Source organism: Anoplophora glabripennis, unplaced genomic scaffold, assembly GCF_000390285.2.
Source record: "Anoplophora glabripennis isolate ALB-LARVAE unplaced genomic scaffold, Agla_2.0 scaffold24, whole genome shotgun sequence".
NCBI classification, from domain to species: domain Eukaryota; kingdom Metazoa; phylum Arthropoda; class Insecta; order Coleoptera; family Cerambycidae; genus Anoplophora; species Anoplophora glabripennis.
In genome coordinates, this window is record NW_019416404.1 from 101,345 (window position 1) to 127,637 (window position 26,293).

Genomic DNA, 26,293 nt, shown 5'->3' on the forward strand with positions numbered 1-26,293 from the left:
TATATATATATATATTTTCTCACCTTTCAAAACCGAGACTAACAGGACATGAAAATGCCGGAAATACCTTGAAAGTTGGAATATGAATTATATAACTATTAAGGACCTCTTTTAAGTCGATTTTAATGTTTAGAACATAATAATCTTCCTTAAAACAGAATAAACTGGGTCAAAACCACTAATTCAGTAAGTAGAAATACAAATTACAGTCGAATCGTCTGTTTCAGAACATCTAGGAAAAAAATTGGCCAATATGCGCGATAAAGTTGTAACAGGAAATTCTTTGTCTGACCACATCGTTATTTGTGGTTGGGCAACAAATATAAGCTGTGATTAATATTGCGTGTAATTCCTATGCTTTTGACAGGTAGATCTTTATGTGTAGCAAGAATTTATACAGTTTGTTATATACAGAAACCACTAGGTATCATCCCAGGATTTTAATTTAATTACCGTTATTAATTATATAAGTATAAATATATGAGAAACAGCAAATGAATTTAAAATATAAAAAATATCCTAAAAATGTACGTGATGTCATTAGAAACATATGGTATATTTCAGGCTACTAAGTGCCTTGAAAAAAAGTTTATTATGAGAACGCGTGACATTTGATATTATTTAGAGTAAAGAGAAGTACCTTGTGTACTATTTGCATATGTATACATTTTTATGTAATACAAATAACTGGATGTTCTACTCAAAGGCCTGTGGAATATTTTGCCAGTAGTTGTTTGTAACAATTACACAGTGTCCCAAAAATTAGCTGTAAACAATAATTGCATACCAACGTGGATAATTCAGCATCAAGCTGGCCGAGTGATTGCCAATCAGTCAAAACAAATCCAAATCGTTCGTAGCTGCTTGCCTATATATTTATTTCAGGTTTTCATGCAATGAGTTTCATTTGAAGAGTGTTTCGACGAAAATCGTTTTCTTTACTGTGATAAAATAAATGTGATGTTGAGTGATGACAAATATTGATTCAGTTATTCTCTGCGTTATGTTTTGTTAGCTCGTCCATGTTTACAGATGGATTCGGATGTTTTCTCTGCAGTATACATATACATGCGTGGCGATTGAATCAATTTAATCACAACTAATGATTTTTCGTACAAATAACATCCGTTAGTAAACAAATAATAATAATAAAATGTTTTCTGCAAATCTGTACAGACAGCTGAAGATAAATATCGACTCTCAGTTTTTGAACCTCCTAGTTAATTCTAGAAAAAAACATTTGTATACCTGTATTAAAACTTACTGCTAATTTATATTTAAGTGAAACGTTATTGATTTTTCACATTGAGAACAATTCGCGTTAATTAAAATTAATAAATTATTGTCGAGGTTACTGTTATTTTTATCGAAATAAATAAATAAATAAACTAAACTGCTCATGCAAATTGTGTCTAAAGTTATTTTTATTTAAATTTAGCAGCATACAATAATTATAACTGCTTATTGCATGAAACATTTTATTTTATTTTTCTATAGACAATTTGTGGCAAAATGTATTCCCCCAATCAACCGTGGTATTTGCATTTAGATTTTATCTACTAAAAATATTCCACAATTTATTTTATTATTGTGGTACTCAAATATTTAGTGAAAGTCTTGATAAGCGAAGTAAATAAACATTTTAAAATTGTATGTATGTAAATTTAATCGTGAGTCTAATAGCGATATGTAGATATCCCGTAAATGTAATTCTACATGTTGCAGTTATATTATTTATTAATAAAACTTGGGTAATAAAATTTGAGATTTGTTTTTTTAGATACTAATCTTTCATCACAAAAGTATTCAAATGCAATTTATTAATTTCAAAAATCAGTTTAAGCATGAATTCTATGTATCTATTAGGGAATATTAATTTTTTTTAGTGTATATTAATACGCCTTATAAATCACAGTAGAGTTCGTTTACATATTTTTTTCTAAAATGAAATTCTTCAATTTAGCAACCCGAAAAATATTCTGCGTGCATGCGCTTAAGAAATTTACTGCCGTGATTATAATTCTATTTTATTATTGCAAATGTATCCACGTGTCTTAGTACTTAAAAATGTTTAGATGAAGAAGTTGAGCACAAAGTACATGCTTGAATAGGCACATCGCTGCGTGCATTTTAATGTTTACACTTGAAAAACTGTTATTATACAGTGCACATTCTTGTATCGCGTCACGTATTATGAGGCAATAATATTATTTTGGAATGACAAATGGAAGCGTACATCATTCAAGTCGAGCGGTGTCGACTTTTGAGTAAGTAAATACAGGGGAGAGCCAAATGTCATTCGATACCATTTTTAACAATCGCTTATCGCTCAGTGTTTAGGCTAAATCAATAAAATTTATTGGACGTGTTTGTCAGCCCTGAACTTGTCTCGATTTAATAAGAGTTTGCAATTTCTGCTAAATTTAAACAATTCTATCTACGATTGGTTGACAGTATGAGATATTGTTGTTATTAAATCCACTTTGATGTAGACGATCTGATAAGCGACTAACCACTACCATTGGCCGTTTGTTTGAACTGCCAATTTGACAACAAAATAAGTTATAACAGAATTACCAACATTCTCTTGTTTTAATATTATTTTATAGCTTTTGCCACTTGTCTTCGAGATGCAAGGTGTTGAAGTTTATTCAAATATGTATGTCTGAAAATATTTGACTTAGATTAATGGAATTTTTGGCATTTGAACACAAAATGCAAAGTTTCTACGGCCGAAAGCAGATTTTGAAGTTGGACAATGTAAAATAAATTTGTCACACAATTAAATAAATATAAAATAACTAAAATAATTAATTTCACAAAAGAAATAGATAGCAAAATCATTATAGCTTTTTGAGTTAAGTGAGAAATCGTATCTAAAAAAAAATATATATTTTGTTATGAAACTATGAAATTAATTTTAAATTAACTTACTCAGATGATAGTTGACGTATTTGTTTCAGAAATCTACGTCAAACATTTTATAGGGATTTTTGAATAATTTTGTGAAATTTTTTTGATACTTCAATATCCTGTATTTCGAAAATGGTAAAACCAGCGGGAGGAGTCACTTAAATTATTTAAAAGTTTTCAATAATAGCGTATATCCATAGTTTAGTTCATACCGACACAAATAAGTTTGCGTCTGAGACAGCTCCGCCCATAAATGCGAAGTGGACACTGTTACAGAAACGCTCCTATCCCAAATCACCTCGCCTACATCTTATTCCTTCTAATCGAATACGTTCTTTCTCCATTTCGTGGAGCTCTACCTGAGTCAGAATCGCAAACTTATTTGTGTCGACAAATGTAGACAATGGCGTACTGTTCTAATATAATTTTTAAAATCAAATAAAAATTTATATAAGGTGTTATTAACGAAATTGATTGAAGAGTTCGCATTAACTTTCTCTGTAGAATAATATTTAGTGATTATTAAATTAAATTGAATTATGATTATTATTTGAGGAACATTAAATTAAATAAAAGATTTCCATTCATAATTTGCAGAATGAGGAAAATTTGAAATTAATGCTATTGTTTTTTTATTATCATAAATTAAAACGATATTCATCAACTCCGAGTTGCTATACATGCAAGCACTAACACTAACTACTAAAAAACTATTGTAAACACTATGGCAACGACGACTGTAAAATTGAATTTCAGTATTCGGTGTCGCTGAGGCCACGTGGATCTTCACGCGTATGACGCTAGAGGCTACAGTTGTCCAGCTATGTAATGGTTGAAAGTACTACAACTTCAGTAATTTTTTCTCGGAAACTAAGGATTTTACAAAAAAAATTACGATATCGACTCCATTTCTCATGCCACATCTATTCCCAAATTTTTTTGGATAAGTTGTACAGAACTTCGTTCTTAGAAACTACCCTATCGTAAAAAAAATATCAGTATGGTAAGGTTATCTGCATTGTTTTACAAATTAACTTTTAAAAGTAAATAATCATCACCAATTTGCACATATTTAAAGAATGAAATTACTGTCATTACACAAATTGCTATTAATTATTAGATATGACATAAATATCTACCGTCATGTGGTTATCGTAGTAATATGGATTTTAATTTTTCCACTCATTTTACTTTCTCTATCTAGAACAGAAAACTTTTCTTTAATATGTGTGTATATTAAAGAGATTCTAAAATGTGTTCTTTTTTTAGAGTTTATTCTTGGCATATCTACAGGTTGAGCAAAATTCGACTCTTTTGGAAGAGATTAACACTGTTTCTTTATAATACAAACTTATACTTGTTTAAATGATATACCCTATATATTTTTCGATTTTTGAAATCTGCATATAAATCTCTTTGTATCATACATGATATTTGCACAAAAAATTTCTTCCAAAATTTTTTGACGTTGATTTATATAGTTTTTTTCTTATTCAATTATTTCTTAACTCAATTAAGTGTGCATGCATGTATTTGATGTATCGATGAAAAAAATGTACGGTACACTGATTTGTATCAAGAAACAAACCGTTTACAAAAAATTTTTAATGTCTAAATCTCGAAGAAAATATTTTATTTGAATACCATGTAAATGGAAGTTATACGTAGATTTCAAATACCGAGAAATATATACGGCGTTCCTTAAAAAGTATAAATTTGTATTATAAGTAACAAACTGAAGGTTATCCCGTATATCGTTGGAGTTTACTTAAAAAATTGTGCAAAAAAGAAAGCTCGCCACAAAAATATAATATTTTCACAGCAAAAACAATGAAAACGACCAAAATTGAAAACTTTTCGTCATTATATTTTAAGCTACATTTTTTCTGTCTTCGGGAAATAAAGAGGTCTGCAAAAGAGTCAAATTTAACCCACCCTATAAGAACTGTGTCACTCAATTTATCAGTTGTTTTGGAGCGTCATATTATTTTATTAAATCCATCATTCGAAAGTCAAGCTAATTTCTGGATTTACATGACGAGACCCCGTTCCATTTCAGTTGATTTTAAGTGGTTTAGTCTAGCCATATTCCGGTATTAAATAGGTACATATTCTTTTTAATATTTCAGTTTCGCCATTATATTCTTCCGCAGATTAGTTATGCAGATGCAAAAAGTTTATAGTGAAATTAATAGCAGTAATACATTTTTAAAATATAATTTAATAGAAGAGGAGTAACCAGGCGCCAATATAATAAGCCTGTCTATGAGATGTGATGATATTATTATGTACTGAAATTAATTTTCTGTGTGCGTTTTAAGAAACGTGATTTGCGAAAAGTGTGTTTTTCGTAGTCGTAGAGGCAGCACGGACATAAATTCCGTTGTTATATTTCCAATGACAGAACTGTAATTGATTTTAGTCATTTATTTGCATCATCCAAGCAATGGAAAGTTTATATTTGATATGAAAACGAACATTAGATTAAAACTCGCGGGTATTGTGAAAACTTACAATAATTTTTTTGTAGGTTGGTAGTACCGTCCTTGATATCTATGCAGAATTTCAAGTCAATATATTCAATTGCTGCAGAGCTATTCGTGTTTTTGTAACCATACGAAAGTGAGCTTATCGATTTTCACTGTCTGATTTTGTTGAGCATAGAATTTGCATTAAATTTTGTTTGCGGAATGAATATTCTACTGCGGAAACGTTGAGAATGTTACAGAAGGCCTTTAGTGATGAGGTTATGTCGAAAAAATATTTACAATTGATACAATGTCAGATCATGAACGCAACTTTTTCAACTTTTTGAATCGCTATATTATTAGATATGGTGATTTTTAGGGAAAAAGTGTAATAATAATTTTTATAGATGGTTGCATGATCTATAATTTTTGTCAGACCTATTTTTATGATCAAACTTACCGTTTGGCTGAAAAATGCAAAAAACCCATAATTGCGAACTTTGATATTGAATAAATTTTTTTGCAGATGTAGGATCGATGTGCACTTTTCACATTTCGTTTATAATGGTGTTCTCAACATTCGCACCAATTTTCAGTTTTATGCGAATTATTGTAACTTGAATGTCTATTTTCACCGGCTGTAGGTAAATATTGAAGGAAATGCTGATTGAAATTGATTAGTTTTAGTTGGAGATGAAGTTTCATTGAAAATTCCAAATTATACGGGCTGTTATAAAACCAAAAGTTGCTGAAATAGTCGGGGAACTTGAATGGCTACAAAACCAGACGGGCAGGAAGTTTGTAATAAAAGTATCGTGCAAAACTCGTTTATTTGCAAATGGCAACAATTAACATTTAGATATCAAAAATAAACAAGTTTTGAGTGTGCTAAATTTTAGAATACGCTACGAAAAATACCTTAGAGAGGCGTGTATCCTCCCCTGAAATATAAATTGAGATGTTATCATCAGATTACATCGTTTTTCGATATTTCAAAGAGTAACAGCAAATTTTATTGAACGCTTTATAGTACATAGACAGTGGCATGAAGGTCAAACACCGAAAATTGATTAACTAACAAGCGACTCAGTTCAAGTAAAAAGTTGCCGGTATGATTGCTTTTGATTAAAAAACTGCTTAATCAATTTTAGTAGCTGCTACGACATATAAAAAATCCTAGGAGCCTAAACCGAGCAATAATAATTCACGCGAAACCTTCCAAGATATAAATTATTTCCTTTCGGATTACCTAAGTGCTCTGCCTTCATACATTTTCCAAACTTTTTAAATAAAACATTGTACCCCTCTTACTTATGCTCTTGAATAAAGATTTCTCCCTTCGTTTCTTTTTAAGAAATTATACCTTACCTAATTTGAATAAACATGTTACATTAAAGTAATTAATATATTGGTAAGTGTAAAAAAGTTCCTGAGTGTTTCCGATTTTGCTAAATTGTAGCAGAAACAAATTATTACATACTTCAAGTCTAACAAACACGCCTGATATTCGATTATAGTTGAAATAGATGATGTTGGCAGGCCATCAGAACCACTCTGCTTCGTCTACTGTCAAATTTGGGTTTGCTAAATGTTTTGTTAACACTTATCCTCCTATAAATACTAGCAGATTGTTATATAAATCCATCAGTAGTTCCCTGTTGTACTAAATTACATAATTAATCCTTCAGATCCATCATTATAAAATTAACTTGTGTTCTCTACTGGCTAAAACGAAACAAGGTTATTAAACCACTAAATATGATAGTATCATGTGCTCATGATGTCACTACCAAAAAAAGGATCATGTACAAATCTTCCTACAATGTGTTTGTGATAGTTGTAATGTTATGATGTGTTGTAATAATGTTTTTTTCATGTTGGAATCAGCATTTTAAGTTATCTTCGTGTTAACACTATAAAAGACTTCATTAATTGTATTTGTAATTTTCTAACCCCCACAGTATTTGTTTTTTCGCTGCGAATACTGAAAAAACAAATTCTTGAATCAAAAATATATTTATATGAATTCAAATAAATATATTCTTGATGCTCATATAGGTACGGTCTTTCTGAAGTCAGTTGAACATGTATAAAAACGTCTAGCAATAAAATTTAATGACTTTCATAGGCGTCCCTAAAAAGTTTCCTGCTAAAGGTAAAATATTATAATAATTTGTATATAATGTGTAGAAAATTTATATTATATGTTCATTTGGCCAACAACATATTTTAATTATTTATGTCCTCCAAAATCCCATGTTGTGATAATATTAGTAAACAAGATATCCCTCTTACTTCTCCCTCTCGCAGTTGTAATGTCAATGATTAATAGAAGGTGCCTATAATAAATTAAAATTACCTGAATCATACGACATTCCGCATTGCTGCACTGCACTTCTAGACCATTTGTTTATAACCGAATTTATTACCAGTGGCCCAGTGCGGCTGTGTTTGTGCCGCGTTTGTCAGAGCGCTCATTCTTCAACTGGGCGACTAGACTTGTATATGGGTATGGCTAAATAAATATGGGAACTCGTTTTTCAAATATTTCAGTGCCAAGTTGCTGCGTCAGCGACCGAACCTGGTACATACTACCAACCTCTTGGTTCTTCAGTTGAGATCGGACTATACAGCTGTGAATAATAACATATTTTCGACCTAAACTTCTTTGAGCTTATGGCAACGTTTTAAGTCTGAAAGTTTTGTTCTTCACTAAAAATGGTTTTTCTTATTAGGAGAGATTTATTTCACTCAAGTGAAAACTATGATACGTGAGCGTCAATATTAGTTTCCGTATTATACAGTGTGTCTGCAGGTGAAGTTCAAAACAGGAACAATTTTTTTATTTTCCATTTTATTAAAAAAAGTCATTCTTGAAAAATTCTGCTTTGGTAACACACTACAAGGAAATAGTTAGAAATATGTTAGTTTGTTTTATCCTTAATACTGAATAATGCATTATATTAATTAAGAATAACATAAATAACCTATTTTTTCCAAATATTAATATGTACAGGTTGTACACCGATCACTTTAACCAACTAACGGTAAAAAAAATTAAGGACTCGTTGACACCAATGGATAAGATGATTTGGGAATACCTTGTATATTTTAAATGTTGAAAAACTTCCTGGCATAATGTATTACTGAGTGCTAAGTATGAAATATCTACCATATTCCTAATAATATCTCAATAGGGGACATCATGTATAAGTTGTTCCACTTACAACTTCATTTTTGTACATTTAGACGGAAACAACATTGTTAATTGAAATGTGACTCTTCGAGTTCAGAAAACATCTGCACAAAAAACTTAAAACAAATAAATAAAGCCCACTTAAATTAAAAACAAAAATAGAATGGAAGAAATTTATATAATACATATTAATTAACTAAATTATAATTTTATGCAATTATATTAAAAGTTTTATATCTCTTCGTGGAATAATTTATTCTGAGACGGATAATCATCCGCTTTTTTATTTTTGTTTAAGCGTAGTCAAAGACACCGTTCAAGGTTATGTTATTTCGCATTTTATCCACTCGTTTCTATAAATGTTACTGAAAGTAAATGAACCAGTACATAAAATTACGCTCTTTATGTAAAATTTTCTCCAAATAAGTTGATGTAATTTAAATGCATATCTCAATTATGTGCCAAATCGTATTTGCACTTTGCTCTGAATGATGTCTTCTGTCGTTGGATTGCATATAACCGGTTTCTGTATCCAAATATTAATTTGAAAATATGTTTATTTCATTTCTTGTAGTGAGGAGGACTTCAGAATTTTGTAAATTTGAAGCTAATTTCAGATGCAAAGAAATGTCCAAATATTTTCCCTGTATTCAACATTATTGTCAATTTCACTTTGAATGTCAATAGTTTATTGTTTTTATATCCTGTTGAACTGTAAAAAATAGGATGATATTTCAGCAAAAATAATTTGGGACACATAATTTATTTAACTGTTTTTCTCATAATTTTGTCCTTTATTAATAGAGTTCGGGGCTCGGTCGGATGATCATAGCCGTCGCGTCGGCCTTTTGCTACAGCGCCACGTACGAAACCGATAATAACGGCAGTTATTGGTTTCGCGTATGCTTCGTGTATACGTGTTTTAACATTCTAATAACGTCGCACGCGCCAAGGAGTAAAAAACTACTCTTCGATGTTAAAGTACGCAAAAATATTTATTTTTATTTATTCCTACCTGTTATTTATTTGTTTACGACGAACGCGCCTATGACTAGCCGACGAAACCCCCGACCTGTAATTAGGAATTTTGCCTATAAATTTTCATAACCCAACACGTGCTTTTTTCAGAGTTTTGCAAATTTTCTTTTTAATATGTTTCATAAGGTTAATCTATTCAATTATGTAGATAACATTGTAGGAGCCCCCTCCCTCACAAGCCGCCATTGCCATGTAATGATTACTTTTGTATGTCAAATTAATAATTGTTATTTGCTGATTTCTAAGGCTTTTTGTGAAAAAATGGTGGTTTCAATAGACTCGATTCCTTGCAGCAGCGACTCCATCAATCCTTTGCTTTACTAATAACATATCGGGTTACATTATTCTGTGATTGATATGATTACGGAGGCAGCTGCAACTTGCATATGATTTGTGTGTCCGTGTAGCCGTTTCGAGTTACGAAAAACCACCAAGGCCTGATGAAATCAAAGCGACAGCGATAATGACGAATAATAATGGAACTACTGTGTGTGGCAGCTTATGTTACACGTAGGAAGATATAATCTATATATCCGAGGAGCACAGGATCCTTTGTGGTGCAGGTTTGAGAATCGACAGCAGGTTTAGATGCCTTCAGAAGATCTAATACTCCTTTGTGTAACGGCGATAGCGCGGGCAGAGATATTTTCATCTGAAACAAATAATACTCGTCTCAATAGTATTTATATATGTACCTATACAAAACTCCTACAGACATATGTAGGTACGTATATTTATTTTTTTAAGTACATAGTTACATTTCCGTACTAAATGTTTTCTTGACGAGATTCGAAAAGGTGGTGCAATTTTAAATATTGGTTGCTGATTTTCTTCATTTTAACTACATTTTATCTATTTTTTTTAGAGGAAAACTCTAACATACTCCGTCGACTAAGTTTAAGAGAATTAATTGTCACCTGTGGAACTAACCTCAGAAATTAATTTTACTTTTAATTCCTCTAAGCATATATTTAAGTACTAATACATCATACAGGGTGTTAAAAAAGAGTGCAAAATATTTCAGGAGGTAATAGTATGAACCAAAATAAGCAGAAAAGTCATAATAAACATAGGTCCGCAAAGTAACGGTTGTGGAGATATGGACCACTATTCGTTTTTCAAACATTTTATTTTATTAGGAATAAACCGGCAAAGGAAGCTTTTAACAAACAAAAACAAAGTTACAGAAGATGTTCAAAGTGCCCTCCGTCCATTTCCAAGCAGACACGACATCTTCGTCTCAACGATATTCGAACTCTTTCGAAAACACCCTCCTTGGTTTGGACTTCTTGACACTTTTGATTAATCCGTAGCTGCAGCTGTTCCAGGCTATTTACAGGAGTATCATACACTAATGTCTTCAAATATCCCCAAACAAAGAAATCTAGAGGGTTCAGATCAGGCGATCTTGGCCATAAAACAGGTCCGGCCCTTCCTACCCATCTATGTGGAAAAGTTTGGTGTAAATGCTCTCTAACGGCCATGGAAAAATGAGCTGGAGCACCATCATGCTGGAACCACATTTGTTGCCACTGATTCAAAGGAATGTCTTCCAAAAACTCATACAGTGTGTTCTGCAGAAAGTTGAGGTAAGCAGCGCCTGTTAATCGGTTTGGTAAAACAACAGGACCTAGAAACCTGTCACCTACAATACCCATCCAAATGTTTAATGAAAAACGTGCCTGATGTCCAGATTCTATTAGAGCATGAGGATTTTCGTCGTCCCAAATATGCGTATTGTGAAAATTAAACACTCCATTTCTTGTGAATCCCTCCTCATCAGTAAAAAGAATGTTTGCAAGAAAACGAGGGTCTTCAGCATCATGACGTAGAAACCAGCGGCAAAAAACCAAACGTGCTTGATGATCATTTATTGGATTTAAGGCCTGTACTCGTTGTACATGGTATGGATAAAGCAGTTGCTCGTGAAGGATTCTCCAAACAAGAGGACCACTAATTGCTACCTTGGCTGATATTCTCCGCACACTCGTACCTGGATTCTGCTCTACCAGTGCTAGAATTTCTTCTTCTGCTCTAGGGGTTGGTCTTCCGGATAAATGGCACTGTTTGCTCAAGGAACCGGTATCACGCAGTCTTTGGTGAATTTTTCCAAACATGCGTTGTGAAGGAATCTGGCGATTTGGATAAGCGTCAACATAAAGACGTCGCGCTTCGGTGGCGTTGCCATTAGCACGACCATACATGAAATGCATGCGTTAGAGTAACCAGCCATAGCGAAAGAAAACTTGTGCACTGAGAACAACTGTCAAATACGTACTGTTTATTTCACTAAACATCAACCAACCATTATAAGAAAATACACAACGTTTTTGCAAAATAAAAAAAGGGCTAAAAAACATAAAACATTCCATATCTCCGCAACCGTTACTTTGCGGACCCATGTTTATTGAGACTTTTCTGCTTATTTTGGTCCTATTACCTCCTTAAATATTTTGCACTGTTTTTTTAACACCCTGTATAATTTAAACGGCACCAAATGTAATTTAACAGCTGTTAAAACGGTTGTAATAAAATAAAAGTTGTTTAAAAGATAAAAACTTATTTAGTTTTCATTAAAAAAATGGTCTGTTATGGGATCATGATTTTGTTAAATTTCTTGTGTTCTTTTCATTTTACTTTATTTTTGAGGCAATATTATGGCCTTTTTGACAAAAAATCTGGTTGCACTATTCTTCTAATACTCGTATTTAACTTTATAGGGGAACCCCAGATCCAAGCATTAACAATAATGAGAATGATAAAGTTGATTGACTTTTTTGTATTCTTATGGATATTACTAGAACTGCCGAAGAATCCGAGAGAATCAGTCTTAAATAGAACATTTTGATTTGGTCGATTTCTTGCGGGAACATTTCTTTCCTTAAACATATGTGTTGGCAAAATTGTATACACATACTTCTTTGTAGTTAACTGTGTTACGGTATCCAGTCGGTGCTGCTTTTAAAACTGCAATGTGCTGTGACACACATAAGTCGCGTATGTGATCGGACTCTCAATACTCATCGTTCTTCCCATCCGATAACGGTGAATCGCCTCTTCCGTACCCTCATCCACCGAAAAGACCGTCGCCCGCGTCCCGCGCTGCTCCCATTCACCGGCGACCATGTGTTATTTTCATTACCAAGTGCAGCCGAAGAAATTCCCCTTTCGTGGACCGTCGGTATTTCCATTTCTTCGCTTTATTTTCTTCGTAGGAGAAATTTCAGCGCCTAGCCTAGCAACCGTTGGCGGGGCCCGATGTAAATAAACAGTTACTCTTACTTTATCGCTGGCATTGATAACTGGGCGGCCGCCCGCCCATCTCTCTCTCTCTTTCTTTCTCGGGCGTATTGAACGGTGACGTCACAGGGCTGACGCGTTGCCGCGAGTCGCGGGGAAGATCGTCTCCGGCGAGTCGCGGATTTGCGCAGAAGACGGTGACGGCTGCCGGCATTGCTGCTACGGGGGATATCGAAAAATTACTCCGTCTAGTAAGTAGTCTGTCAACGTCATAGGGTCAGCGATGAAATGTCTAAAATCGGTAGTAGCCAAGGAACAAATTAATCTTTTTATTGTTAGACTTACAAACAGATCAGTACCTTTTGTAAATAGAGTGATTTTTATTCAAATGAAAAATGTTTTCAGTAAAGGAATTCCTGACCGAATATAACCTGTTGTTTAACAGAAATTGTTTAATATTCCTGTTATAAGAATGGAATTTTATCTTATTTAATGCTCCTGCTTCTTAACACAGTCGTCTAACGCTCATACGGGCTCATAGTTATGGGGATGTTCTTTACAAATAAGCGAGGAAAATATTAATTTTCGCTATACCTACTTCTAATGGACCAATGAGTACGATGGCAGGAAAATATGTAAAAATTGTGTGCCTAGCTCTTTTTCAGCTTTTTTGAGACTGCCGTTGCTAGTGTTTTGGTCTTCACAAGTACGCCACAAGAACCAGTAACAAAATGCTGGAGCATGAGCGTAAGAATATAAATGTAGGGAGTAAATTCATCATCCTTTTCTACTATCAACATACATAGGTCTATTGTAGACCTCCACGATATTAAAATTATTCATCTAGCGTTAGCCTTTTAATTGGTCTCCACAATTTTGACAGTGGCTTCTTCACATAGCTTGCAGCTTTTGTTCTTTCTAGACCGCCACACTCGCACAACATCTGAGCTGATGTATCCCCTCCTAGCTAGTAATGCTGTAGAAGAGTTCAGGCTTTAGATAAGCTTGCTCTGGATAACTCCTCAGCCTTGGTTTCCAAACCAGGGTCATATCGTTTCTGCCTCTTCGCCTCATCAAAGCACCTGAACAACTCCATACTGGCACTGTATAATTTAGTTTTATTTTAAAGAGCAGTTTGTCGCACCAGCAAGCCCTTCATTCCAAGACTTAATGAGTTCGACTTCCCAGCTGAATTAGCGTTATAAAATGTCTGTTTTTTTGTTTATTTGAAAGCCTTTTTGACACAAAAATTCGTACAAATTGGCGGGCCAGTAATTAATCTGTCTTCGTAAAAATGCCCGCAAATATTTATTGCGATATTTTGCCTTGCGTGGGTAGTATCCTTTTTATATTTTATGGGGATATAACCGTTTTATAATTTATAGTCATCCTTAGAAAAGCGTGCCTGAATGCGAGTCATGAGGTAGTGTTTGGAAAATTAAAATTGTGGTTGAGGCGGATACCATACCGTAACATTAAATTACCACCGATATATGATAAAGTTTTCAACATCTTCCAAGTGATACCAATACGACAAATGAAACAATATATTTTGAGTTTTATTTCATGGTTTATAAAGCGTTTATTATATTTTGTGTTTTGTACTAGCATATGTATAGGGTCATTCAATGATAAAGACCAAATATTTAGTAGATTTTTTGCGACCTCAGGGAATTATTATAAAATAAAAATTGCATGGTGAATTTAGTAAATAAATATATACCAATCTTTTGTTTTTTTTCTAATGGAACACCCTGTATATTTGTTTTTTTGGATTCCTCTCTTTTTTCTGATTACAATGATGTATACGTGTCACTTATATTTGCTTTGATAGTTTGGTTTATTAGCAGATCCTACACATAGTCGCAAACAAATTTACAATTTTTAAATTAATAACAGTCTTATTATACATAGAAGTTCTACACAAAGGATAGATATTCCAAACCAGTATTTTTAATGCCCTATTATCCACTCCATCGATAGTTATTAACTTTGGTCAGTCTTTTTTCCCTTAGATCATATAAATTATTTGATCCTTCTTTGTTTAGAGTGTTTCAAGATTTTCTATAGAAAGAACGTCATGGAGGCCAATAGAACTTCTTCCGGATCATAAAATCATTTTTTCATTAAAAAAACTTATTTAAAAACTGTTTCATCTGGAACATGATGGATCTATTATAAAATACATTTTATAGTATCTATAGTATACTTTTCTCAGTATATTTAAATATCTGTTTAGAAAATTTAATAGCGTAAAATTATAATCATTTCATGGCAATCGCTACAATTTTTTTCTAGATAGAAAAGTAAAAAGGATAAGAGAGGTAGAATGTTATATGGATCACCATGTACAAAGTAGCAGATTTGAAGCCTTTGTAAGTGATTCCATTTATTTCTTAACATTACCAGCTTTTTCAAAACTAAATCCTCGGATTCCTTCCACATTACATATACTTATTCATTTGCTCTTCCCATTTATAAAAATTTTGAATTGCTGTGTAATTTTTTCATGTGATTTTCCAATTCATTAGCTGATTTTATTTTAGTGTTATATCGTCAGCTGTAATACCTTCTTAAAACTTTCTTTCACCAAACGGCCTTGAGTCTGATTAAAGAACACTACTTTGTCGAACAACCAGGTGGATACGATATATTCTCCTTAATTCCTGTAAACACCTGACACAAGTAGCTGTCACGAATTCTGCAGAATTATGACTTCATTTGAATTCTTTGTATGTATAGTGGTATACAGCGTCGAAAGATTTGGGTCGAATGTGTATTTATGTAATAGTGCATGTACGTTGGATTTCTTGAATACCTACATTTTTCATTCCTTGTTATTGTCAGTACTTCTGTTTGATCATTATTTTTTTAAATCATCGAAATATTAAATACTGTCTGTTCTGACCTAATTCCACATCAAGTTTTAGAATGATGATAACTATCCATCTTCTTAATAACGAGAGAAATGGTATATATGGAATTTTGAATTTATTTATAACTCCTTTCGAATATATTAAATAAAACCCCTCCTCAGAGACACACATTTAAAGGACTGTGACTGCTTTAGAAGGCATTTTCGAATATGTGTATTATTAGAACTTTTTTTTGTTATTTCTGAACGTAGTGATAATTTCGCAGGCTAATTATGTACAAACAATAAGTGGTATAAAAGATTTTTCAATTTGTAACTGGTGAAAAAGCCCCTTTTTAATATCGAAAAGACGTCATTACATTAAAATATCTATTTTGCAAACCGATAAGGTATTTCTCTTAGCATTTAAGTAATATAGGTCAATGTCAGAGCGTTGACATTGAGTAGAATTCCTCATTCCACTATTTTTTCCGAAATGAATGATTGACATTTATTTTTCAGTTGAGCTAAAGCCTTTTCTATATACGAGTTAATTTTTATAACGCAAAAAGTGTATTAAGAAGGCGATCAATTATAATGAAATGATATACTAGATTGTAACGCAGCAATAATCTTGGCGGAAATATCTGGCGAACATGTGGCAACGGCGCGGAGCTCGATTCTAAGTCAGTAAGTTAAGTATCGTAAATATGGCAAGCATGCGTCCTAGGCGACTTGACTTAGCGGTCAGCAAGCTGTTGCGTGAGTAAATCTGATGTCAACCAGAAACCAAGCACTCCTTCGTAGCGATTCATGCTGTTCGCTCCGACTGATAAAGAATATTCTTATATTATTAATATAATATTTCTTTTTTTTTTTCTATTTACGAAATAATCATGGGATACAAATATGCAATTCCGCGCGTCTTGCATGCTGTTTGTGTCTGGGCCTAGGTCAGTCCATAAAGAAAAATGACGCTGGCGATTGCGTAGTTATCTTCTATCTTCGCTGTTTGGATCGTAAGCGCTGCAGTTGATTTTAGTTTTGTAACATTCTAGCAACCGATTCTTATCTGAACAGGCGTAGATAGAATGTATAATGTTATTGCGTTTTATAGATAAAAACAGGATTTTTGGTTCAAAGTACTTACAGAAGTAATCCAAATTGAATTTTCACTATTTTTATATGGGCCTTTCTCGATATCTTCTCTTCAATGAAAATATGGCTAATACGACTAATTTTTGAAAGCATTCGATTTAAAATAGTTTCAGCGGACTGAAATTAACGAGATATGAGAAAAATGGAACACTTAGTATATTATTTTTGAAATTTGATGTCATATCTATATAGAAACGTTTAATAAACGTTTATAAATTTGAAACGTTTCCGAATGACTTTTAATATAAGGTGTTTACAATCCTGGAGAAGGATATTTGAAGAGTACCTAAGTAAATCGATTGGCACAAGTATTTTTTGCGTAGAATATTTTTTTACCTTTCTGGCTTACCACGTTGATACGATGAAAATAGTTTTGGAACTGCTGACTCCATCGAAGTCTCAATTCATGCCTATTTGGAAATAGCTGATGTGCCATTTTAACATGTTTATTCGCAGTTATTAATATTCGCGAATGCAGATAAGAGCTCGCCCTCTGGCGGTGACAAGTGATACTAGCGAAACAAGGTAAACATTTCTTCTGTGTGTGACATTTCGTTTTGTATTTTATTTAAAACTGTGTTTATTGTTCGTTTTTTGAACACTGTAATTTTAAGAAAATGGTGTGAGGAAAACTTCAGCAATTAGGGATAGAAAGAAGAAACTGTCAAACTATTATTGTTCAGTTCAAGGTTGCTCTTCATGGTCCAAGAAAAATCCAGAATTAAGTTTTAATCAAACCATTGAAGAAATTTTTAAAATATTATAGCCGATAGATAATACTCCCTGAATTTCATGAGGGTTGTTAGTAAGTAAAGGCACTAGTTTGTAGACACAATAAAAATTTCTAAATTTAAATTAACTTTGCCCAATTTTCTCATATAGTACCATATGGTCAGCGTTAAAAACTGCCTCTCCTACTGATATACAACGAGAGTTTTCGTTGGCTTATATGTAAATAGGAAATGTATTCCACAACGGATAAGTTCATAGTTATAACCTAATAAAATGAACATTAAATTATAATGCTAGAGACAAATAAAGTAGACATAAATACTTGCCTTAAAATTTATTTATGAAATATTTGAAACCTACAAAGTAACACAAAAGTCAAATAACCGAAGTTTGGTAACAAAATTACTAATAATAATGGCAAATAAGACAAATGTTGTTCAAATTAATGTGTAAACGCGAACGGCATTGTCAAAATTACCTTGTCTCGGAGCTTACTGCTTTCGCCGCTTGGTGCGCTTGCATCTTAAAAATTATCGCGGATACACACAAAAATAAATTACTTCATTTAAACATTTGTTTCTTAATAATTTCCACAATAAAAAACACGCATTGCGTATTAAAAACTAAAGTAGAATTGATGATTATTTTCTAAAATTGAATTGGCTATGTTTCTGTTTAGGTACTGTAAAAAAATGGGACAAAAAGCAAGCCGTAACTATTTACTTCTTTTTATGTAGCATGTAAGTCGGGGATGATTCCGGAGGTTCTTAATAAGTTTTAACAGTTTCTATTGTTATTAATTTTAACCGCCGTTTTGCAGTTTGTCATTTTAATTATTGAAAATATCTATTATTAATTCATTCTATCTTCCATTACGAAATCCACTTGCGAGTTTTAAACGCTATAAAAGAAAATAATGTAATAATTAATTATAAGCAGGTACTTATTATTATAGTTACTATTTATTTTTCAACTTTAGATCAATTATTATTTATCTACATGACTTTGTTGTTACTAAAAAGTAAAGTTTAGGAGTCCGTGGGTATGAAGTGATTCATTCAATATTTTCGTAATCTAAGCTAAGGAGAATTTTTTTTTTGTTCTTGTAAAGGAAGTAGTATGACGAAACAGGTTTTCAAGTAAAGGATTCTCTTTTTATATTATATCCTTTCCTATTACACTGATTTTCAAGGAATTTCACCTACTGATTTCTCCATTTCTCTAGTAAGTAAACGTAAATATCTTCAGATGACTGGCCGTTACCCAGGCTAGAATGTGAAAATTGATGTTTTTAGAAGCCACTATTATAAATCTCACTGGTTGTTACCTTCCTGCAGAACTTTTGTACATATGAGAACATTATCTGCCGCAGTTGAAAGTTGTCTGTAACGTTATACGATGTGTATTTTCCTGTTCATATCTTCCAGTGTTTCCTTATCCCATTTCAAACACACAAATGGGTAAATTTACAATAAGTACTTTGATGTTAAACTTTCAGTGGTATAGGTACAAATTTAACTTTTATATGCATATAGGTTTTTATATTATACTTTTTTAAACTGCCACTATAACGGAAGGTTGTTTCGATATTGTGTAGGGTTTATGTGTCTCTAATAACATGTATTTTTTAATTATTATTTTTGGCCTAAATGTATAAACATTAAGGTCAATTCTTAATCGAACCATTTTTAGTGACGTTTGAACAGCCATTATAATATCTATTGGGTACATGAACGACATCAATTAGGTACAAATAAATTAACCGGAAATATTTTTTATATATCTCTGTGAGAAGTAACGGTAAAATTACAATAATTCTCGCTTATTATTTAACGAATTATGTATATCCTAGGCAGCATGTGTATTACGCACCACACGGACACGTAAGTGTAGTTTTATGTGTTTCTCTGTAACGGAGCGGATGTCCCACTTTTATATCGGCGATAATCGTTACACAGAAACCAGCATTATACATTATATACCTTTGCCATAGCACACCGGGTACTCTGAAAAAGACGGGGCAAATCCACGTTATATTAACATAAGATATTGGTGAAATTATTGCAGGAGATTTACATGAATTTGTAATATTCGAAAAATACAGTAGAAGCTATAATAAGTATAATTTTACACTTCTGTTAGATATAAATTAAAAATTTACATTGGATGAAACTTAATATGAATCATGTAAATAGATTATTTGGTAAATGCACTGAAAACTTATGAAGATATAATTTTACACCCATGTTACCGATATGAATGCGATTACATAAATATAATTTGTATTGAATAGAGGGCACGAAAATGAGTAACTTTTATTGAACAACCGATTGTAATAATGCTTCTGTTTTCGAGAAAATTAATTAAGAAAATTAACGATAAATGTAAGCCGACCCTGTGCATCTTGTGCACATGCGTTGTGTGCTGCAGGATTACGTGCCGGAGTATAAAAATTATATAAATATATTTTTCGGAAAAAGCAGTGAAAACTATAGTTGACGTAACTTTATAATTGATTCGCTTATTTCAAAAAGAATCCAAGTCACTTTTACAAGTTTTCATGTGATTAAATTATTTTTAATACCAAATTTATAACAAATGGTATTAAGAAAAATGCAAACATGTATCTATTTTGTGACGTTTATTAATTTAGAAATTTTTTTCTCAGTATGAGTAATTTTGAAGAAGTTAATTAATTACATGAAGCAAAAATAAATTTTTCGGAAAATTAAGTGAAAATTATAGTTGATGCTACTTAACACTTACGTTCCAGGCTTTTTAACCTTACCTAATGTTGTTCGGAACTGCTGCGAAAACTATAGATATTTCCATTAAATTACATTGGACATATATTTCTCTGTAAGTTGAATGTAATTATTTTGTAATTTTACTTTTGGAGTTGCTGTGATTATTCTCTGATCAACTTATTACATCATATACAATCAAACTGAAAGATTTTTTTTTATCGTCAAAATTTCAAGATTCAAGATCTCATACATCTTTAGTGTTTTATCATCGTGATTATGCCTAAAATCTTACTGTTAAACTACATATTTTGGATTAAAGGTAAATCTATCAAAGTCTTCAATCTGCGTTAAATTACATGAAGGTCAAATTTAATTTTACAGAATATTATTAAATACACTGTGAAATGCGAACTCACATTCCAATTACCTTTTCACTTTTTGCAATTTTACTGTAATCCTTTTCGCAGTGTACACACGCAATATGAAATATCGTGTACGGGCACGATCTCGTTGAAAAGTAAAACGCGAAACGGCAAAAATCGATTGACCTGGATCCTTTCCCAACGCAGTCGGTCCTTCGTATGCAAAAGGCACTCTCTAGTTGTGTGTGCGATGCAGCTAACCGTGTGACGTGCATAGGCGAACGGAGCAGGAAAGAAAGGAAGTTGCAGCGCGGAGAAGTCCGTTTTGCAGCTGAAAATTATGCTAATGGACGTCGTCGTCGTCGTTGAGGTTTCTACAAACGAACCGCGTGACGATGACGTAACCATTCGCGATTCGCTTGTTAGAAGAAAGTTCACATTAATTATGTTAGCAAACCGTGATAATGAAACACTATAGTAGTAGGATCATATTCGATGCAAAGTAATAAATCATTGCCTTTCAAAGGATCCAGTGCAATACGGTTTTAAGGGGTTTAGAAATTGAATAATTTCTTTATGCATTATGAAGGGATGAAGGGATCAGTTCACGTCTGACGCCCTATTCCTACAAAAATCCCTTTATTTTGATAAATTATTTATTTTAAATGTAATTTATTATAAATCCAATTTGTTTTTTAAATTCCACATATGTATGTACTACATTTCACCCCTGTTCGCGCCACTGTTGTCTACTTGTTTTTTGGAGGCAGTCTAATTTACGACCAAGCTCAGTAGTATTTGACATATAACCGACCACTAGATGCACCTAGGTGATTACAGCTACTACGAAAAAACAGTGTGTATGCAGCGATATTTCGGATTTTACATTCAATTTCATTTTAAATTTGAAATGGTTCATGTTACGCCTCCTAAAAATGATGACACGATTTTCCTTTGACCGACAATTTTTTGCTCTACTTTGCATCTAATACGATCCTACTATAGACACAAAAATTAAGGGATATAAAAAAAATCTAAAATTTTTGGATGATTTTCTTGGTCGTAGAGAAAATAGAAAAAAGGAAATGGAAGCTTCACGTTCCTAGATTTCAGATCTGGGAGATAAAATTTTATTTCATTGTGATCCAAATCACTGGATGTATGTATGTCGGAGAGTGGTGGAATTGTTTTTCCACCGCGGCACTTAGGCCTTATTAGGCCCCTTGTACACCCTCCTTCATTACTCGAGTACTTTTCTTCAAACCATCCTATTTACTACACGGGTGGCTTGGTGGCAAAGTTTCGTACAGTTTATATATGATAGCATGGTTTTGAGTTACAGAGATTTTCTTTGCTCTGTTCTCATTACCATTAATCGGGGACCACATGCATGTGGCAAACGTTGAGCGACCCAGGTCTCTGGTAGACTGCCACAGCCACGTCCCCGAGCCTGCCTTAGGCCACCCATCCAAATTCCAGCCTGCGTCCGTGATGCTTACCTCGGCAGATCGAAATCCACCGGGTAAGACACCCGGCTAGGCGGTCCCCTCCAAATCACTGGAATTGTCATTTTTTTCTAATAATCAATTAAAGGATAAATTTTGTATCTTTTATTCACTTTTTTAAATTGAAAATGTTTTTTTCGCAAAAATCGAATAAATAAACAAAATTAAACAAATTTTCAAAAAAGAATTTATTTTTATTTACAATACTATCGTCAAAAAAGAATATTCCGAGAATACAGAAAAGAGGATGAATCAACCTAAGAGAGCTGACAGGTGAGATTGCCAAAGAAAATTCAGTGAAGCTTTCAGAAGGCATGCAAAAATTTAGAAAATTTTGTTTCCGTTGGATTTCTTTTGATTTCTTAGTTTTCAATGATAAGAAATGTTGACAAGGTTCTGAAACTAGAAACTTTTTTTGATCGCTCTACCAAGTTACAGCCTTTTGAAAATCACCTAAAAATTTATAATTTTTTTTATCCCTTAATTTTTATGACTAGTTTGACCGAGTATACTAATTCATATATTTCTGTACACATGTTTTAATTGAAACAAAGTAAGACTATCATTTTGAACCTCACTTATATCAGCGACGCTTTCTATCACTCTCAATAACGAACGATGAAAACGTATGTTGAACTGAGTTTATTGGTGAAATCAAGCGAAGATACAAACTACACAAAAAATGAAACGATAAACAAAGCAAACACATAATCCTGAATGCTTTCGCTGTTTATTTTTCGCACAGCTATAATACAGCTGGTTAAATACATTGGTAGTATCTGTATATTTGTATTGATTGTATGTGTATGTGTTACGAGTTGTGTTGAATGTGACCCATTGAACTAGTAGTAAAATATAAGCAAATAAGGGATATTGTACTTTTTGTGCAGATAATATTTTTATATGTATGAGTATATCCTAAAATGTGGAGAAAATGGAAAATATCGATCACGTGTTTTAGTAGTCTTAAACATCTTACCATTAAGTGAAGTAGATATTAATGGAGATGATCTAATAATGATTATACCTTTAGAAACGATGAACAAACCTCGCTGAATCTTTTATTATTGGTTATTACTTATTACACGTTTTTTCTCTAATACGTGACTTTGGCTTGTTCCTTCGAGTCGCTGCATCGCCGACCTCAAGATTCTTTCTAGGCTAATGATCCAATAAGAATTTTGGGAGTGTGCTCAAACATTCGAAAAACAAAACGTATACTTTAATCTCTGATGTAACATCGACGTGTCCGTACTTCAAATAAGTCGAAGTTCCTTCATTGGACGCCATGATACGTGACCTATTCCAAACGTCTTTGTCGCAGGGGCGGGCAGAATAGGTTCTTTTTAGGTAACCTTGAGAGAAACCGCTGTTTATTAATAGATGGCTACTGTTTATAACATAAAATATGAAAACAGTTCCTTTATTACGCAAATTAATGGCTTTTATAAAATATACAATAATGGGCAACGACAAAGAAGATGATAAAAATTTTAATGGTGCTTATAGAAAAATGTTGTAAACAGTAGAAGTTTTAGCTTGAATAAAGATAATGTTGCTGTTGTGAAAAATTTACTTGTAATGACCTACAAGGTGTAACAATAAAGTTTGCGCATGTGTTTCCTTTGAGATGTTAGTACCAATATTTTGTGGAATTGTGTTTTTTGTAGGCAGAAATATTATTTGCAAATAGAATAATAATATTTTTCATGATCTATTGACTTACCACATTGATACGAAACAACTTTTTTGGTACCGCTGACGCCACCTATAGTTGGTACATACATATTTCCATACCTTACCACCATGTCCACTAATTCAATTACTGTAATAATGGGCCATTTTTGTATGTTTATTCGCACACGCCAGAGGCACATTTTTCTTTCACAAAGGGAAGAAACAGTTAAAAGTAGGAATCTAGAAAAATAAATTACTTAGATATTTCTCATTAATAATTTTTCACAATAAAAAACACATGTTTGCGTAATGAAAACTAAAGTAGAACTGGTGATTCCCTAAAATTGAACCAAAAATATTTCTGTTTGCTACAAAAAAACGGGGCAAAGAAACAAATGACATGTCATTTACGGCCACAACTGTTGAGCTCTTTTTATGTAGTATGTAACTCGGGGACGATTCCAGTGGTTCTCAATAAGTTTTACCAATTTTGATTATTACTAATTTTAAGGCCCGTATTGCAGTTTCAATGATTTTGATTATTGAACATGCGTCTTATCAATGCCCCCCGTGTATAATAATTTGGACTTAAAAATCATGTCACTTTATGAAAACATGTTTTGTATTTTATATAAAAAAATTTGAATTTTTGTGCAACGTTTATTCAATTTTTTACAAAATACAATTTAGCTAATTTCTTAGTTTGAAATAAAAATGTACTCAAGCAAATATGTGATATATCCACAAATTTTTCCTACCACCGTTTTAGAAACAATTTCAAGTATCTACCATTATACAGGGTGATTCACAAATGGTGACCAAAAATGGAACCTCGTATTCTTTGGTGAATCTAGGACGCTTCGTTAAAATGATACTGGGTGTTAAACTTCAAAAAATGTTTTTAATTTTTAAAATAATTTAAAAACTAGTAAGTGAAATAATTTGAAATTGTGCACATGTATTTATGTAAACTGTGTCCAAAATCTGAGGGCTTTTCCTAAAATTTACCTGCTCCAGTGATGGAGATACGGGGTATCGGTGGCAATTATAGGAAAGACCCGTTAAAAAGAATACAAGGTTTTATTTTTGGTCGCCATTTGTATGGTATCTCTCTGTCTGAAATGTCTCCTTTACTATAATTCCTTTGTCGCGGACAACAGAAAATCACATCCTAAAATGCGTAGGAAACCTTGATTTGATATATAGGATTATTTCCGATACTCGTAACTTTACCAGTGTTACTAAGCGAAAATGCTTGAAAATGGGAAACTTCGTGTTGAAATCATTTTACATTTGGTAATTTGCGTATGGCTCAGTGCTAAATGAACTCATTTGATGGTTTTAAATAGACGACCAAAATATGTATCTGGGTCAACAACTGAATTATTGGAGTAATGAATAAAATACTCGTTTCTAATTATTTTCCGTATTGTGAACGTAGTTTGTGAATGTAAAGGCAACGTCGCTGTAGTATTAATTATGTACTACCATCACACGAAGGTATCAATTATTTTCAAAACGCATGACATACGGTGTACCCATAGTGGTAGTAATGGTATGAGTATAATAAAAATTACATGTATTATTTTTTTAAGATTTCAAAGAAATTTGAATTGAACAGCGCCGAAAATGTTCAGGGCTAATTTACGTAATCAAAACAAATAAAAAAACAGGTGTAACATTTTTCCTTCCTACATTTCTGTTATGTTATGATCCCTCAACAACTCAAACTTCAAATTTAGTACTACTTTTTTCTGAACAAAAGCAACTAGTAGCTTCAGAATTAAGATGGGTCTGCTGGGTGATTTTAATAATAATTATCAAAAAAGTTTTTTGGCGTCATCTTCTTTTACAGATTTGGATGGAGCGAAATCAGCCTTTTACTTCTAGTCATAGGAAAATCATAGTTCCCTTGGGAATTATTATCGGAGAAATAGTACTGTTTCTTGCTTTCGTTTCTAAACAATGTTTCTTACTGGTAGCAGATAAATAATATTAAAACGCCTAGATGGGTCGCTGTTTTTTTTTAGAAACAAATTTTTTCTGGTCTAGAAACCTGACCATCTGGATTGCCTTAGGCTCTTATTGCACCAACAAATTACAGCGATAAATTTTGACCTGGCATGGTGTAAGTAATAACTTCGTTACATTTTTTTCAATCTTTTTACTGCTTGGAATGAAAAGGTTGCGTGAATATGTACAATTTGCTGTAGTAACAGCGTAAATCCACGACAAATATTTTTAAATAAGTTCCATTTTCTTCTACTGCTCTACTGATTCATTTTTACCAAAAAATTAGGTAATAATAGTAATGTACCCGACCTTCTCCTAAAGGAAACTCAAATTTTTTGTACAGTGTTAATAATAGAAACAAACGATACATACAAATACATCTTTTTATTT